At 46.1% G+C, this 16,104-nt stretch overlaps 1 protein-coding gene across 3 annotated transcripts in view; it reads right to left on the bottom strand.

Moving 5' to 3' along the window:
• LOC128686942 (uro-adherence factor A-like) overlaps positions 1 to 16,104 on the bottom strand; it is a 214,534-nt gene that overhangs the window by 194,955 nt on the left and 3,475 nt on the right. For all 3 annotated transcript variants that reach the window (XM_070082630.1, XM_070082632.1, XM_070082631.1), the window contains exon 2: positions 14,078 to 14,377. The gene's annotated coding sequence lies outside the window, so the exon portion shown is untranslated. The remainder of the gene's footprint in view (positions 1 to 14,077; positions 14,378 to 16,104) is intronic.

The raw sequence follows: 16,104 nt of genomic DNA, 5'->3' as shown, positions 1-16,104 counted from the left end.
ATAGGAGGCGAAATTGTTGGATGTGCATTCCTGCATAACTTGAGATATCAGGCGACTGGACAAGACAGCTCCAGGAACCTCAGGTAAGCTCTCTAGATTTGTGTATAATTCTGGCCAGTGTTTTCATAAATTTAGTTAGTGAGGTTTTTCTGAGTATGATACAACTTAATATCTAGTCAAATTGGTGAGTGATATTAAGATATATTTTACTTCTGTTATGTATATGTGAATTTATATATAATCATTTTTTAATATACAGTCCACAAATTTATATATTTACCAGTATTCCTGGTGTATGTATATTTCATTTAATTAATAGGTCCAGAGCAACTTGTGGTTATGACAGTGGTAGGTATCGAAGGGGGACATTTTTTGCGACCTAGGTGTCCCAAATTCCTACTTGTATATGTAACATTGATAAATAATAATTATCTTTGTTATCATTTACTGTTATGTACATAATTAGTTACATTCAGATAAATGCAATTTTCCACATTAGTCATCCTGGTTCATCTTGTGTTATGTTTCTTCCCTCGTGAATCTGTGCATGATGTCTACTGGGAATCATACTATAAAAACTACGCTAAAATTATACCTAACAGTTACAATGACATTTATATTAGTCACCCAAATATTAACTACAGAAAGTGTCTCCTGAGATGCACTAACAGAAAACGTATTTTTTCCACGACTTCCTACATGTATAACTAATATTCCGCCGGTCTAATGAACAGCAACCCAGTGTAGGATAATACAAGACATTAGATTAGTACCACTAATAGCTAAAAGGTCCTGAACGATGGCCAAACACTGGCTAATTGCACTCTTTGTCCGCGGCGCCATTTCCCACACCATCACCAGCTTCCGTAAATCAACTCCCAGTGTTGTTTCCACATTATAAATTACACCCCAATTTGCATATATACATGAACTGGTTCCTTAAAAACCCCAGTTACCACCCCAGCTGCTGAATATGGCGCTGCAATTGAGGATACCCCTGCAATAAAACCATTCCAATTGAATATTACCCGTCGGCCAGACTGTGATATTATACTTGCGTTTTCTTTGGCTACGAATAAAAACTTATTCTTGAAGGCCAGTTTTTGTGACGGCCTCCAAAAATGTTGATGCGATGCCTTTGTTGACAGTGTGTGAGGTGAGTGCCATTGGCTGCTCCTCCGGCCTTTCCCAACGGCCAGCCCCGGGACACAAACTTTAATTTAAATTCCTTAGTTTATAAAAAAGGTTAATGTGTTAGTGAGGTGAAGCTGAGACTGTTGGTGGTGCTGTGGTGGTGGTGCTGTGGTGGTGGTGCTGTGGTGGTGCTGTGGTGGTGCTGTGGTGGTGCTGTGGTGGTGGTGCTGTGGTGGTGGTGCTGTGGTGGTGGTGCTGTGGTGGTGCTGTGGTGGTGGTGCTGTGGTGGTGGTGCTGTGGTGGTGCTGTGGTGGTGGTGCTGTGGTGGTGGTGCTGTGGTGGTGGTGCTGTGGTGGTGGTGCTGTGGTGGTGGTGCTGTGGTGGTGGTGCTGTGGTGGTGGTGCTGTGGTGGTGGTGCTGTGGTGGTGCTGTGGTGGTGCTGTGGTGGTGCTGTGGTGGTGCTGTGGTGGTGGTGCTGTGGTGGTGGTGCTGTGGTGGTGCTGTGGTGGTGCTGTGGTGGTGGTGCTGTGGTGGTGGTGCTGTGGTGGTGCTGTGGTGGTGGTGCTGTGGTGGTGGTGCTGTGGTGGTGGTGCTGTGGTGGTGGTGCTGTGGTGGTGGTGCTGTGGTGGTGGTGCTGTGGTGGTGGTGCTGTGGTGGTGGTGCTGTGGTGGTGCTGTGGTGGTGCTGTGGTGGTGGTGCTGTGGTGGTGGTGCTGTGGTGGTGCTGTGGTGGTGGTGCTGTGGTGGTGGTGCTGGGGTGGTGGTGCTGTGGTGGTGGTGTTGTGGTGGTGGTGCTGGGGTGGTGTGGTGGTGGTGGTGGTGCTGTGGTGGTGGTGCTGGGGTGGTGGTGCTGTGGTGGTGCTGTGGTGGTGCTGTGGTGGTGGTGCTGTGGTGGTGGTGCTGTGGTGGTGCTGTGGTGGTGCTGTGGTGGTGGTGCTGTGGTGGTGCTGTGGTGGTGGTGCTGTGGTGGTGGTGCTGTGGTGGTGGTGCTGGGGTGGTGCTGGGGTGGTGGTGCTGTGGTGGTGGTGCTGTGGTGGTGGTGCTGTGGTGGTGGTGCTGGGGTGGTGCTGGGGTGGGTTGGTGGTGCTGTGGTGGTGGGGCTGTGGTGGTGGTGCTGTGGTGGTGCTGTGGTGGTGTGGTGGTGCTGTGGTGGTGGTGCTGTGGTGGTGCTGTGGTGGTGGTGCTGTGGTGGTGCTGTGGTGGTGGTGCTGTGGTGGTGCTGTGCTGTGGTGGTGCTGTGGTGGTGCTGTGGTGGTGCTGTGGTGGTGCTGTGGTGGTGCTGTGGTGGTGCTGTGGTGGTGGTGCTGTGGTGGTGGTGCTGTGGTGGTGCTGTGGTGGTGCTGTGGTGGTGGTGGTGGTGGTGCTGGGGTGGTGGTGCTGGGGTGGTGGTGCTGTGGTGGTGGTGCTGTGGTGGTGGTGCTGTGGTGGTGCTGTGGTGGTGGTGCTGGGGTGGTGGTGCTGGGGTGGTGGTGGTGCTGTGGTGGTGGTGGTGCTGTGGTGGTGGTGGTGCTGTGGTGGTGGTGGTGCTGTGGTGGTGGTGGTGCTGTGGTGGTGGTGCTGTGGTGGTGGTGCTGTGGTGGTGGTGCTGTGGTGGTGGTGCTGTGGTGGTGGTGCTGTGGTGGTGCTGTGGTGGTGGTGCTGTGGTGGTGGTGGTGCTGTGGTGGTGGTGGTGCTGTGGTGGTGGTGGTGGTGCTGTGGTGGTGGTGGTGGTGCTGTGGTGGTGGTGGTGGTGGTGCTGTGGTGGTGGTGGTGGTGGTGCTGTGGTGGTGGTGCTGTGGTGGTGGTGGTGGTGGTGCTGTGGTGGTGGTGGTGCTGTGGTGGTGGTGGTGCTGTGGTGGTGGTGCTGTGGTGGTGTGGTGGTGCTGCTGTGGTGGTGCTGCGGTGGTGGTGCTGCGGTGGTGGTGCTGCGGTGGTGGTGCTGTGGTGGTGGTGCTGTGGTGGTGGTGCTGTGGTGGTGGTGCTGTGGTGGTGGTGGTGCTGTGGTGGTGGTGCTGCTGTGGTGGTGCTGTGGTGGTGGTGCTGTGGTGGTGGTGCTGTGGTGGTGCTGCTGTGGTGGTGGTGCTGTGGTGGTGCTGCTGTGGTGGTGTTGCTGTGGTGGTGGTGCTGTGGTGGTGGTGCTGTGGTGGTGGTGCTGTGGTGGTGGTGGTGCGGTGGTGGTGGTGCTGTGGTGGTGGTGGTGCGGTGGTGGTGGTGCTGTGGTGGTGGTGCTGTGGTGGTGCTGTGGTGGTGGTGCTGTGGTGGTGGTGCTGTGGTGGTGCTGTGGTGGTGGTGCTGCTGCTGTGGTGGTGGTGCTACCGTGGTGGTGGTGCTACCGTTGATGCTGCTACTGTGTTGCTACTGTTGTTGCTGCTACAGCTACTGTTGCTGTTGCTACTGCTGTTATTGCTGTTGCTGCTCTTACTGTTGCATCCCTCAACTCGCTGCCTAACTTACCTCACTACATAATTAACATACAAAGCTTAATTAAATTCCAATATACAAAGGTTAGGCTAGTTTCTAGGCCATAATAGAAAGATTATGCTATTTAATCATTAAGGTAACTGATATATAGTCTAATTATTTATCTGGATTATATACCAAGATTCTTTTAGTTCATCTAGATTATATACACAGGTTCTTCTAGTTCTTCATCTAGATAGTAAATATACAAAGGTTAGTCTACGAGTTTATTTAGGCAAATTACAGCTACACAAAGGTTAGCTTAGTTATATATTTTGGAAATCAATGTGCAGAGGCTAGTCCAGTTCTATATCTAGGTAGCCTAGTTTTATATCTAGGTAGTTAGTTCTATGTCTAGGTAAGCTAGTTCTGTATCTAGGTAAGCTAGTTCTATAAGTCTAGTTATTTACCTAGGTAAGCTCTACATAATAGCAGAAATATAGGAGGTCTACTGGCTGATGCTAGGCTAGGCCTCCTCAAGCCTGTGTTGCACCGCTAGTTGACTACCTGGAGAGGGTATACTCCATATATGTAGTCATCAAGCGGATAGCGGCTTTATATGTGCTAGATTCAGATTTTTTTTTCTAACCACCACGAACCACAAGTCAACAAGCGATCATCTTGCGCACGTCACTGCGCATCGTTTATTTTCGGTGGCGCATGATAATTACCAGGGCAAGAATGACCGGGTATGATAACAGGAATGATAGTGTTGACACTGGGACAACTGAGTGCCAACACATGTACTGGGACAACTGAGTACCAACACACATACTGGGTTAACTGAGTACCAACACACATACTGGGACAACTGAGTACCAACACTCATACTGGGACAACCGAGTACCAACACATACTGGGACAACTGAGTACCAAGTCAGACTGGGACAATTGAGTACCAACACCTACTGGGACAATTGAGTACCAACATACACTAGAACAACTCACAACCAACTTGGATCAGATTTAACCCAACGAAGGGGAGGACAGCTCAAAGTCCATGAATCAAGAGCTCTTCCCGTGCAACAAGACAGCCCTATAAGGCTACATACGGCTCATCGAGCCCAGACTAAGCGGTCAGTAACGCGTCCCTCGACTATTTTAACATAAATAGCATCTCTCCCTTCCCCCTTGGCCCCTTACCCCTTCTCCCCGGCGGAAGTCGTTGTGTAAGGGGGAAGGAGGTACCGAGTGGGCGGCGGGGGAGGAGGTACACATGACGGTACCGGCCGCGCGGGGAGGTGGAGGTACACTTGACGGTACCGGCCACGCGGGGAGGTGGAGGTACACATGACGGTACCGGCCGCGCGGGGAGGTGGAGGTACACTTGACGGTACCGGCCACGCGGGGAGGTGGAGGTACACATGACGGTACCGGCCGCGCGGGGAGGTGGAGGTACACTTGACGGTACCGGCCACGCGGGGAGGTGGAGGTACACATGACGGTACCGGCCGCGCAGGGAGGTGGAGGTACACTTGACTGTACGGGGAGGTGGAGGTACACTTGACGGTACCGGCCGCGCGGGGAGGTGGAGGTACACTTGACGGTACCGGCCGCGCGGGGAGGTGGAGGTACACTTGACGGCACCGGCCGCGCAGGGAGGTGGAGGTACACTTGACGGTACCGGCCGCGCGGGGAGGTGGAGGTACACTTGACGGTACCGGCCGCGCGGGGAGGTGGAGGTACACTTGACGGTACCGGCCGCGCGGGGAGGTGGAGGCACACTTGACGGTACCGGCCGCGCGGGGAGGTGGAGGTACACTTGACGGTACCGGCCGCGCGGAGAGGTGGAGATACACTTGACGGTACCGGCCGCGTTCACCCGCCCGGTACACACTAAAACGTGACCAGGATGAAGGTGCATCTCACACGACAATGACCTTCCACTCGCTCGGTTAATGCCCTCTGGTGGACCCCTGTCTTTCTATCTTTTTATATCTATTTGTCTGTCTTTGTATCTGTCTGTCCTTATCTATGTATCTGCCCTTATCTGTGTCCTTATCTCTGTATCGTTGTTTATATCTCCGTATCTATCTTTTGTCTTTTATCTCTGCATATATCTTTGTCTCAGTATCTTTGTATCTGTCTTCATCTCTGCATCTGCCTGCCTTTATCTGTATATCTCTTTATCTATCTGTTTGTCTCTCTCTCTTTGTCTCTCACTCTCTCTCAGGGAGGAGTCTTGGTGGAGCTCCGTCACTTGACCTGCCTGACCTTGGGACTCAGCACCAGCGCTGGTCGTCCAACTTCTACCACGCCCTTCCTCGCCCCCATATTTGTCGGCTCGAGCCTCTATCCCACCGTCTGTGTGCTTCAGCGCGCCTATGTGTGCGCCCTATGTACGTATCCGCACGTGTGTACGAGAGGGGATGGACATGGGAGTGGAAAAAGGCGTACGGGGTCAGACAGGGTACCGTAGTAAACTATGGTCCTCTCCGGTTTGTTGTCGGTTATAGGGCAGCGGACAATGTACGCCGTATCGAGCCTTCTGTTTACCATCTACCTCTCCTTAGTAAGTCAGTAAGCTTATTTAGGTGCACACACACACAAATACAGTTATACAAATTATCATAAATAGTAACGTGTGTATGCGACCTTATAAAAGTTCATTATGAGCCAAAACATACAGAAACGGCGTTCGATCTTGTAGTGCACTGTATGGATTAGTAATGAAGATGGAACACGCTTGCCAAACATGATTTAACTGAGACGAGGTTTCGTTCTGCGTAGAGTTTAATCAAATCCTGATTCCCCGTGTAGAGCTTTATCACGTTTCACTCTGCGTAGAGCTTCATGTTTCACTGTGTAGAGCTTTATCATGTTTCACTCTGTAGAGCTTCATGTTTCACTGTGTAGAGCTTTATCACGTTTCACTGTGTAGAGCTTTATCACGTTTCACTCTGCGTAGAGCTTTATCACGTTTCATTCTGTGTAGAGCTTCATGTTTCACTCTGTAGAACTTCATCATGTTTCACTCTGTGTAGAGCTTTATCATGTTTCACTCTGTGAAGAGCTTTATCATGTTTCACTCTGTGTAGAGCTTTATCATGTTTCACTGTGTAGAGCTTTATCATGTTTTGATTTACATACAGTTTTATTAAGTCATGTTTTATTCTGTCATTGACTTAAAGAGCAGGTCCTTGACTTAACAATACCGGGTTTAACAAAACACTATACGAGAGAGGTTTAATAATAGAGAAAATTCAGAGAGAAGTTTTATGGATATAAAACTTTAATTTCCCGAGGGTTTCACCCTTAGTGCGACGTTTCACACACAACGGGGAGCTTTATCGTGTACTCGGTGGAGCTCACTGTGGGGGGTGAAACGTGGGGAAGAATGTATTTATCGTGTTTAAAGTGTGTTTGGGTTCCGCCAGTCTGGTTGTGAGGGAGCGGATAAGACTTGACAAGAACCTCCATCACTCTTCCTTCTTATCCTTCCTTCTTTTATTACTTCTTCCTCCGTCCTCCCTCCCTTTTTCTTGTTTTTCTTCTTCCTCCCTGTTTCTTCCTCCTCCTCTCCTCCCTCCCTCTTCCTCCTGCCTCCCTCTTCTTCCTATTCCCTTCCTCCCTACTCCATCACCTGGTCGGCTTCACAATGACAGGAAGACCCGTCCCCTCGTAAGGCTGACAATCCCAGCAATTACTCCACTAGTTTCGACCTTAAATCCCTCCAACATGTAAATGACCTTCTTGCCCCGAAACCAGCAGATGCATTCGAGTTAAAAAAAATCAAAATACTTCAAAACTTTTCAAAATGATTGATAAGGGCGTGTCCAGCTTTTTGAAGAGGGGTGAGGGGGGGGGGGGTTGGTGAAGGGTTCTTGATTAGGGAAACTTTAGCTAACCTTTCCCTTTCCTTGGATCAAACCTGATGACCCGTGAAAATGCATAGTTTGTGTAGTGCCTCCGCTTTTTTTTCTGCAGTGTAGGCCTACTGTTTTCGGGTTTACGTAGGCTATCTTTTGTTCTTGCATTTCTCTCTCTCTCTCTCTCTCTCTCTCTCTCTCTCTCTCTCTCAAGCAGCGGCAATATCTCCTTAACTCCCGGCAAAGAACAACAAACTGTGCTTCAAAACTAAACATTAGACTACACAGTTTGTTGACTTCCAATACACATCTCCGCTATTGTTCTATACACACACACACACACACACACACACACACACACACACACACGAGATGTGATAAAGCTCATGGAGCAGGAAGTGTGACCTAGTAGCGGTCAGTGATGAGGCGGGGCTAGGAGCTGTGACTCAACCCCTGCAACCACAATTAGGTGAGTACACACATATTGGTACTTACATTAGTAACAGTGTATCAAATAGTAATAGCAATATTATTATAAGACAAACAACAATAACAATAGTAACAACAGCAACAGTAGCAACAATAATAACAGCAGTAGCAACAATAGCAACAACAATAGCAACAAAAACAATAACAATAGCAACAATAAGAAACAAAACACTCACTCAACATTATCAACACTCGCGTCACTGTACAAACGCACTAACCAAAGACCATCCCCCCCCCCCCCAACACAAGAAAAATACAGAAATCCTTCGATCAGTCCGCCAGAAAACGGATTTAGAAGAAACCAGAATAAACACCGAAATACTGGAACAGGAGGAGGCTTCCGAGGGTGCTTTTCTTCGCAGGAGTGACCGAACAAACACCTGGGACAAGAGAATTGGGAAAAAATTACTTTTAATGAAAAGTGGTGAGGGAGGCAGGTGATGTTAGGAGAGAAGTATGTTGACCAGAGACCTGTCAAGGTCAAGGTCTGTGTGTGTGTGTGTGTGTGTGTGTGTGTGTGTGTACCTGTAAGTGGTTGCAGGGGTCGATTCGCAGCTCCTGGCCCCGTCTCTTCGCTGGTCGCTACTAGGTCTACTCTCCCTGCCCCATGAGCTTTTAACACACACACACACAAGATTGTTAGCAGTCTCTCAGCTACTAACAACCAGCGTTATTACTCTCTTGTTTTACCCAATCTGTACTCTAGAGTCCATTAAACAGAGTACACAGTGTCTACCACTTCCTCCTCAAAGTTCACCCCACTTAGAATTTACTCACCTTCAGACTGAACCAATATTTCCTACCGCCCCAGTGACTCACCAGACAAGAGTCTTCCACTGCGTCAATCCTCTTCCACGTATTATATTCTTCTCTTAAAATATATAACCCCCTTACGCAATCCTTGCCAGGAACATCACTTCGTACTTCTCCCACTCTTATACATACATGTATATATACATATGTATATATATATATATATATATATATATATATATATATATATATATATATATATACATATGTATATATATATATATATAAGATCTACCACTACGCACAAATGCTTGTTGCCCTGGAGGGAACACTGGAAATTAGTTAATAAATCAAGTACTACCCTTTCCCAAGGTTCACTAGTACACAAATAACCCGCACATAAAAGAGAGGAGCTTACGACGACGTTTCGGTCCAACTGGGACCATTTACAAAGTCAGTGTGACTTTGTAAATGGTCCAAGTCGGACCGAAACGTCGTCGTAAGCTCCTCTTTTCTATACCTGGAGGTTACCTGGAGGTTATTCCGGGGATCAACGCCCCCGCGGCCCGGTCCATGACCAGGCCTCCCGATGGATCAGGGCCTGATCAACTAGGCTGTTACTGCTGGCCGCACGCAGTCCGACGTACGAGCCACAGCCCGGCTGATCCGGCACTGACTTTAGGTATCTGTCCAGCTCTCTCTTGAAGGCAGCCAGGGGTTTATTGGCAATTCCCCTAATGCTTGATGGGAGGCTGTTGAACAGTTTTGGGCCCCGGACACTTATGGTGTTTTCTCTTAGTGTACCAATGGCGCCCCTACTTTTTATTGGCGGCATTTTGCATCGCCTGCCCAGTCTTTTACTTTCGTAGGGAGTGATTTCTGTGTGCAGATTTGGGACCATTCCTTCCAAGATTTTCCAAGTGTAGATTATGATATATCTCTCCCTCCTGCGTTCCAACGAGTACAAGTCAAGTGCTTCCAAGCGTTCCCAGTAGTTAAGGTGCTTGACAGAACTTATACGTGCAGTAAAGGATCTCTGTACACTCTCTAGATCTGCGATTTCACCTGCTTTGTATGGAGATGTTAATGTACAGCAGTATTCCAGCCTAGAGAGAACAAGTGATTTGAAAAGGATCATCATGGGCTTGGCATCTCTCGTTTTGAAAGTTCTCATTATCCATCCTATCATTTTCTTTGCACGTGCGATCGTGGCACTGTTGTGATCCTTGAAAGTGAGATCCTCAGACATTACTACTCCCAGGTCCCTTACATTATTTTTCCGCTCTATTGTATGGCCGGAGTCAGTAGTATACTCTGTTCTAGTTATTATCTCCTCCAGTTTTCCATAACGGAGTAGTTGGAATTTGTCCTCATTGAACATCATATTGTTTACCGTTGCCCACTGGAAAACTTTGTTTATATCTTCTTGGAGGTTAACCGCGTCCTCAGCAGATGACAGCCTCATGCAGATCCTAGTATCATCCGCAAAGGATGATACGGTGCTGTGGTGTATATCTCTGTTTATGTCTGATATGAGGATAAGGAATAAGATGGGGGCGAGTACTGTGCCTTGTGGAACAGAGCTCTTCACTATGGCAGCCTCCGATTTAACTCTGTTGACCACTACTCTTTGTGTTCGATTTGTTAGGAAGTTGAAGATCCATCTCCCCACTTTCCCAGTTATTCCTTTAGCACGTATTTTATGGGCTATTACGCCATGATCGCATTTGTCAAATGCTTTTGCAAAGTCTGTGTATATTACATCTGCATTCTGATTTTCTTCCAGTGCATCCAAGGCCATGTCATAGTGATCCAGTAGTTGTGAGAGGCAGGAGCGACCTGCCCTGAACCCATGTTGCCCTGGATTGTGCAGATTTTGGGAATCCAGGTGATTTTCAATCCTGCTTCTCAGCACTCTTTCAAAGATTTTTATAGAGATGTGCGGGTTTTTTGCGTATCGTTCAAGTCACGGCATCTGTTAGACAGAAAGGTTTTGAAAATTCTGGAGATTTCAATACAAGAAAAGAAGTTAGCTTTTCTTTTAGCCAGTGGAATGGTCTTTCCTGACGGAAGGTCCAAATGAAGGGAGCATCTTTCTTAAGCAACTCAGAGGAGCTGCAATAGAGATTGGTAATAAAAGATTTATAAAAATCTGCTAAGCTCACAAAGGATCTTATGGCATCAGCAATTTTTAAAAATGGAAAATTTTGTACAGCAGTTGCAGTTACTTTACTTTGGTCAGTCGTAACTCCTCTAGGAGTGACTACAGGACCAAGAAACTTGATAATTTGATCTTTAAATTGGCTTCTTCAGGATTACCAAGCACCGAGTCGAATCTTTTGAGATGCATCTCCACGTCTTCGGACATGACAATTACGTCATTAGGTACACCATGAGTACGTTACTTATGAGACCTCTAAATATGTTTGTCATGAGCCTCGAAAATGTGGTAAGTGACGAGTGTAACCCGAAGGTTATTTTAAGGAAATGGTAATGGCCTGCTGAAGTGGAAAAGGTTAACTCTTGGCTGTCCTTGTGAAGAGGGACTTACCAAAACCCTTATGACAAGTCTAGAGTCGAAAAGACTATCTCCGATATTGCATAAAAGGTCACCAAGTATAGAAAGTGGGATCGATCTGGTATCATTTTAGCCTTCAACTTCCTAAAGTCAATCATACTTGTTAGATAATAGGATCAAGGAACATTTTAGGGTGAATTACTCTGTGCTACAACATCGTCATCAAGCATCTTGTTGACTAATTCTTCTGTGACAGCAACGTGTGAATGAGGCATTCTGTACGCAGGTACATAAATAGGTCTAGTACCAGGTTCAAGTGGAATACAATGGGACAGTAGTTTCGTTAAACCTACCGTCACCTTGTAAAGCACCACCACCACTACCACAAGGTATACCCGACGTATTGAGGACTACACACTAACACAACCAGTCACTCCTCCCCCCTCCCTGACCTAACACCACCCCATCCCTCAACACATACCTCCACCCTTACCTCATACCTCCCTCCCACCCAATACCGCCTAGACAGGTGGGACGAGTGTAAACTAACTTCAAGGGAATCAAACTGAAGACCTTGATAATATGTGTTACAACGACCACTCAGGACCTTGATAGTATATGTTACTATGACCACTCAGCTGAGTAGTCACAATAACAAGACTATTATTCTGAAGGTTAGAATGTCAATAAAAAGCTCGTCTTATTTATATCCACTGGGAAGCACTAAACCTGTAAGGGTCACAACAAAGCCTGGGGGGATGAGGTAATCAGGTTTGATCAAGAGTCCTTCAAGGCATCCTTGAAGGATCTTACATTAATAACATCAAAGTTATAGTTAATCTGTTTAATTGTGTCAAAGAAAATATGAAGATTTTTGAAATCTTTTTGGAAATCGATTGTAAATTGTCTGGTGAATTATTTACTAACGAAATATAAATATAAATGAAAGCCAGACGAGGCTGCCACACTTTTTTTAATCCATTCTACTGTGGGTGTATTTATCATGTTTATATGTTACGCTGCATGTTTATTATATAATTTTGAAAAAAATATCATAGATGGATTAATGAAAATGTCTATATTAAAGTAATATACGACATTTAAGTCTATCACATCAACGGCACCATCGGAATACACTGGTGTGACTTTGGTACCTCGTATGTGGGGGCAAATGGGAATTCTACACACACACACACACACACACACACACACACACACACACACACACACACACACACACACACACACACACACACACACACACACACACAAAGTGGAACAGTCTGGAGAGTGATGTAGTGGAGGCAAGATCCATACATAGCTTTAAGAAGAGGTATGATAAAACTTATGGTGCAGGGAGAGAATGGACCTAGTATCGACCAGCGAAGAAGCGGGACCAGGAGCTGTGGTTCGACCCCTGCAACCACAAACAGGCGAGTACACACAAACACGCACACAACTAACAAAAAAGTGTCTATCGAGACATACCTCTTACAACCTGCAACTAAAAATTTATTTTTTCAAATAAACAGACAAGCAACTATATTTCTATAACATATCACTGACACTGGTGTAATTGACACAAATAAACTTATTTCCTGTATTGTGCCAATGTTGTGTGTTGCAGCTCTCCAGGAAGCAACTAGTCCTTCATCAATAACAAACCTTACGTTGATTACGTTCTACAAAATCATTAATGTACGTTATTAAGTATTTCGACCGAGAACACAGGCAAAAATGAGCACCGTAAACAAACCATACCACGGGCGGGAATAGAACCCGCGATCAGTCTCAAAACTCCAGACCGTCGCGTTAGCCACTGGACCAGCTAGCCACAATAAGATTCGTCCAACTAGGTATATTTCTACACCATAGGAAGGTGCTCCCCCCCGGGGAGTCACCGCAAGAGAGATGATGATGATGTTACCCTCCACCAGGAGGGCCCAAGAAAGAAGATGAACGACACCCCCAACCCGGGGGCCACCGCCGGGTCACCATCTGGAGAAGACCTGGGCCGGAAGTTCCGGCAAATCCCTAATGAATGAATGAATAGGAAGGTTAGCATAGGCACCACTGTGTCCACAAATGCATGTGTCAAATATGTGAAGAAAACGGAGCCATACAAACTAGAACAATTTCATACAAATTCATTTCGTGACCTTTACTTTCGCCAGTTCTCTATTATTATAGATTTACTGGAACCTGCAATTGTTGTGCTATGTAAACACAGGAATGCCTCTTGTAAAGAAAAATAATGAAAACAAAAAATGCTAAACAGTCTTGCTGGGTGGGGTCTGGGTTACCATATCAGTCACTGAAGGGGACACAACGGTAAAGGTTTGCTGAATTATTTTAATACGTCTCTGTTACCTTTGTAACTTGTTCATGATTGTGACCAGATATAAACATGTAAATAGTTCATTACCTTTGTAATCTGCTCAGTTATCAAAACTTTGGGGCCCAGTCCCTGGACCCATATGTACCTCTGTAATCTTTAGACTACCTCCCACACCATGGGTATGGTGTGCATAATAAAGATACTGAACTATTTCGGGCTATTTTTCTCATAAATGCCCAACAATAAAATAAATAATACGCATACATAATGACTAATAATAAATACAAAAATCCTATGGCAAGATGTCTGCCAACTTGGGTTCAATTTCTGCTTGACTGACCCGCACTCTTCGTTTTTCAAGCTGTTTGGGCATGATGTATACACCATGAGTAGTATCTCTCTCAGTGTGTATATATATACTGAAGTTTATTACCTACTTTTAGCATTCAAGTATTTTTGACTGGTGTTGAATATGTGGCATGCAGCCTTAATGACCCTCGTGTAGTTGATAGTCTTCAACTCTATTCACCAACCTGTTTGGGACCGTAAAAAAGTGAACAATGAATCTATACGACAAAGAAAATTTCCAGAAACTTACCTCGACCAGCCGATGGTATCCGTCAAGGCGAAATTTCTTTGGCCTGGATCTCCAAGACGTTGTTTCGCCCAGCTAAATCGCCAGATATTTCGCCATTTTGGCACGTTGAGGAGGAAGAGGAGGGAATCCCACAATAGTTCATTGTTCATTCGTTGTTCATTCGCGAGTGTTCATTAGGGAGGATGTGACCTCACTCATAGGACTAGTAGTGGATTTAAGTGGGATTCCTGACGTCTGTCTAGTGGCATCCTCGTCTCTGGTTTCCTAGTTGTTATAGCTTCTTAGCATAACACTAAAAACCTTCACAGTGTGAGAAAAAAAATCGTGGGTAAAATAGGTGTACAGAAAGAACGAAAGAGGAGATATATAAATGGGATTGGAAAACAGAAATGGGTTGTAGACGAGGATTTCATGGCTTCCGCTCTGTGTAGAGCTAGAGTGGCATGATAAAGCTCTAACACAGAGCGAAACGTGATTTGATAAAGATGTACAGAGTAAAACATGATAAAGCTGTACTCAGAAATATGATAAAGCTGTATAAAGAGCGAAACGAGATTTAGTGAAGCTGTACACAGTGAAACATTTGATAAAGCTTTACACAGAAAACCATGGGGATAAAGCTACTCAGTGTACAACATGACCTGATAAAGTACACAACAAAACATAGCTTGATAAAGCTCTATACAGAGCATAACATGACTTGACAACGCTCTACACAGAGCGAAACATGATACATACCTACACAGAGCGAACATGATAAAGCTCTACACATAGCGAAACGTCGCAATAAAACCAGTTTCTGTCCCAGTCTTTCCTTCAGTACAGTCGGCAGAACACTTCTGTAGTCATAAACGGGAATAACGAGAGCTAAACTGTGACAGATAAGAGTAACTAATACAAACTGGGTAAACGCGAGACAGTATGAACGAAAAGTAACAAGATGAATAACTAAGAACAGATGAAGAACAAGGTTAAATAGCTCGTGAACAAGTGCATGGAGAAGATGAACAAGTGCATGGAGATGAACAAAGATAAGAACAAGGACATCAACAGCAACAAAAAAACGTTAATGGCACGCAGATTTACAATAATAAAATGAATACGATTTTCCTAAGAGGCTGACGAGAAGGGCGGAGCAGATGAAGGGTAAAGGAGGGATGGGATGGAAGCAAGAGAGGGAAGGGATAAAGGACAGGTTGGCAGAGGAGGAGGCAAAAAAAGAAATCCAATCCAGAATGACTAACCGCTCAAAATGATGCCTAGTAGTCCCAACATATATAATTTTCCTTGGCATTATTTCCTGACTATTTTGAAAACTTCGTTAGGGACCTCACCACACTATCATTCCTAGCTGCAAATATCATTTTAAACCATCTCATCACTCTTCCTAGCTGCTAAATATAATTTCTTGAGCCACACTATCCTATATGCTTGGTAGCGTTCTGTCATCCTAGCAGTCAAGCTTCGTTTGTAGACAATCCTGGCCATCTTCCAAACCATCCTTTTAAACTGTACCTTCCTATGTGCTAGGCATGGATCACAATCCATCATGGTAGCAAAGATTCATCTGTACGCAATCCTAGCCTCCTTCCCAGCCACCAAGCTTTCTAATCCATACCAACACTTAGTATTTGCTAGGCATCGTTCACAGGTCATCTTAGTGGCAAAGATTGGTTCGTAAACATTACTTTCCTAGCTAAACAACTGCTTAATTCCAGCCTCTGGTTCTTTCTATTGACCCCCCCCCACCGACCTCATGTGTCCATCTTTCTATATCTCTGTACCTGGATCCTCACGTCTATAATGCTGCTATCAGTATTCAGTCTCCACTGCCGGACCAGGAAGGCACCTCCCATATATAGACAGTGGGGAGAAGGGAAGGTCACCCCTTTACCGCGGTCTCCAAGGCAATGGGTGAGTGGGGCATCCACCCACTCCCCCTTTGTCACATGCATAAGTGCACTGGCTTCACCCTTTCCAGCTTGACGTTGTCCCCTTAAAATTATTTAGCTACCATTTAAGGTGTT

This window comes from Cherax quadricarinatus, chromosome 7 (assembly GCF_038502225.1).
Source record: "Cherax quadricarinatus isolate ZL_2023a chromosome 7, ASM3850222v1, whole genome shotgun sequence".
NCBI classification, from domain to species: domain Eukaryota; kingdom Metazoa; phylum Arthropoda; class Malacostraca; order Decapoda; family Parastacidae; genus Cherax; species Cherax quadricarinatus.
Note: the sequence above shows the minus strand (reverse complement) of the source record. Positions and strands in the feature narration are given on the sequence as shown.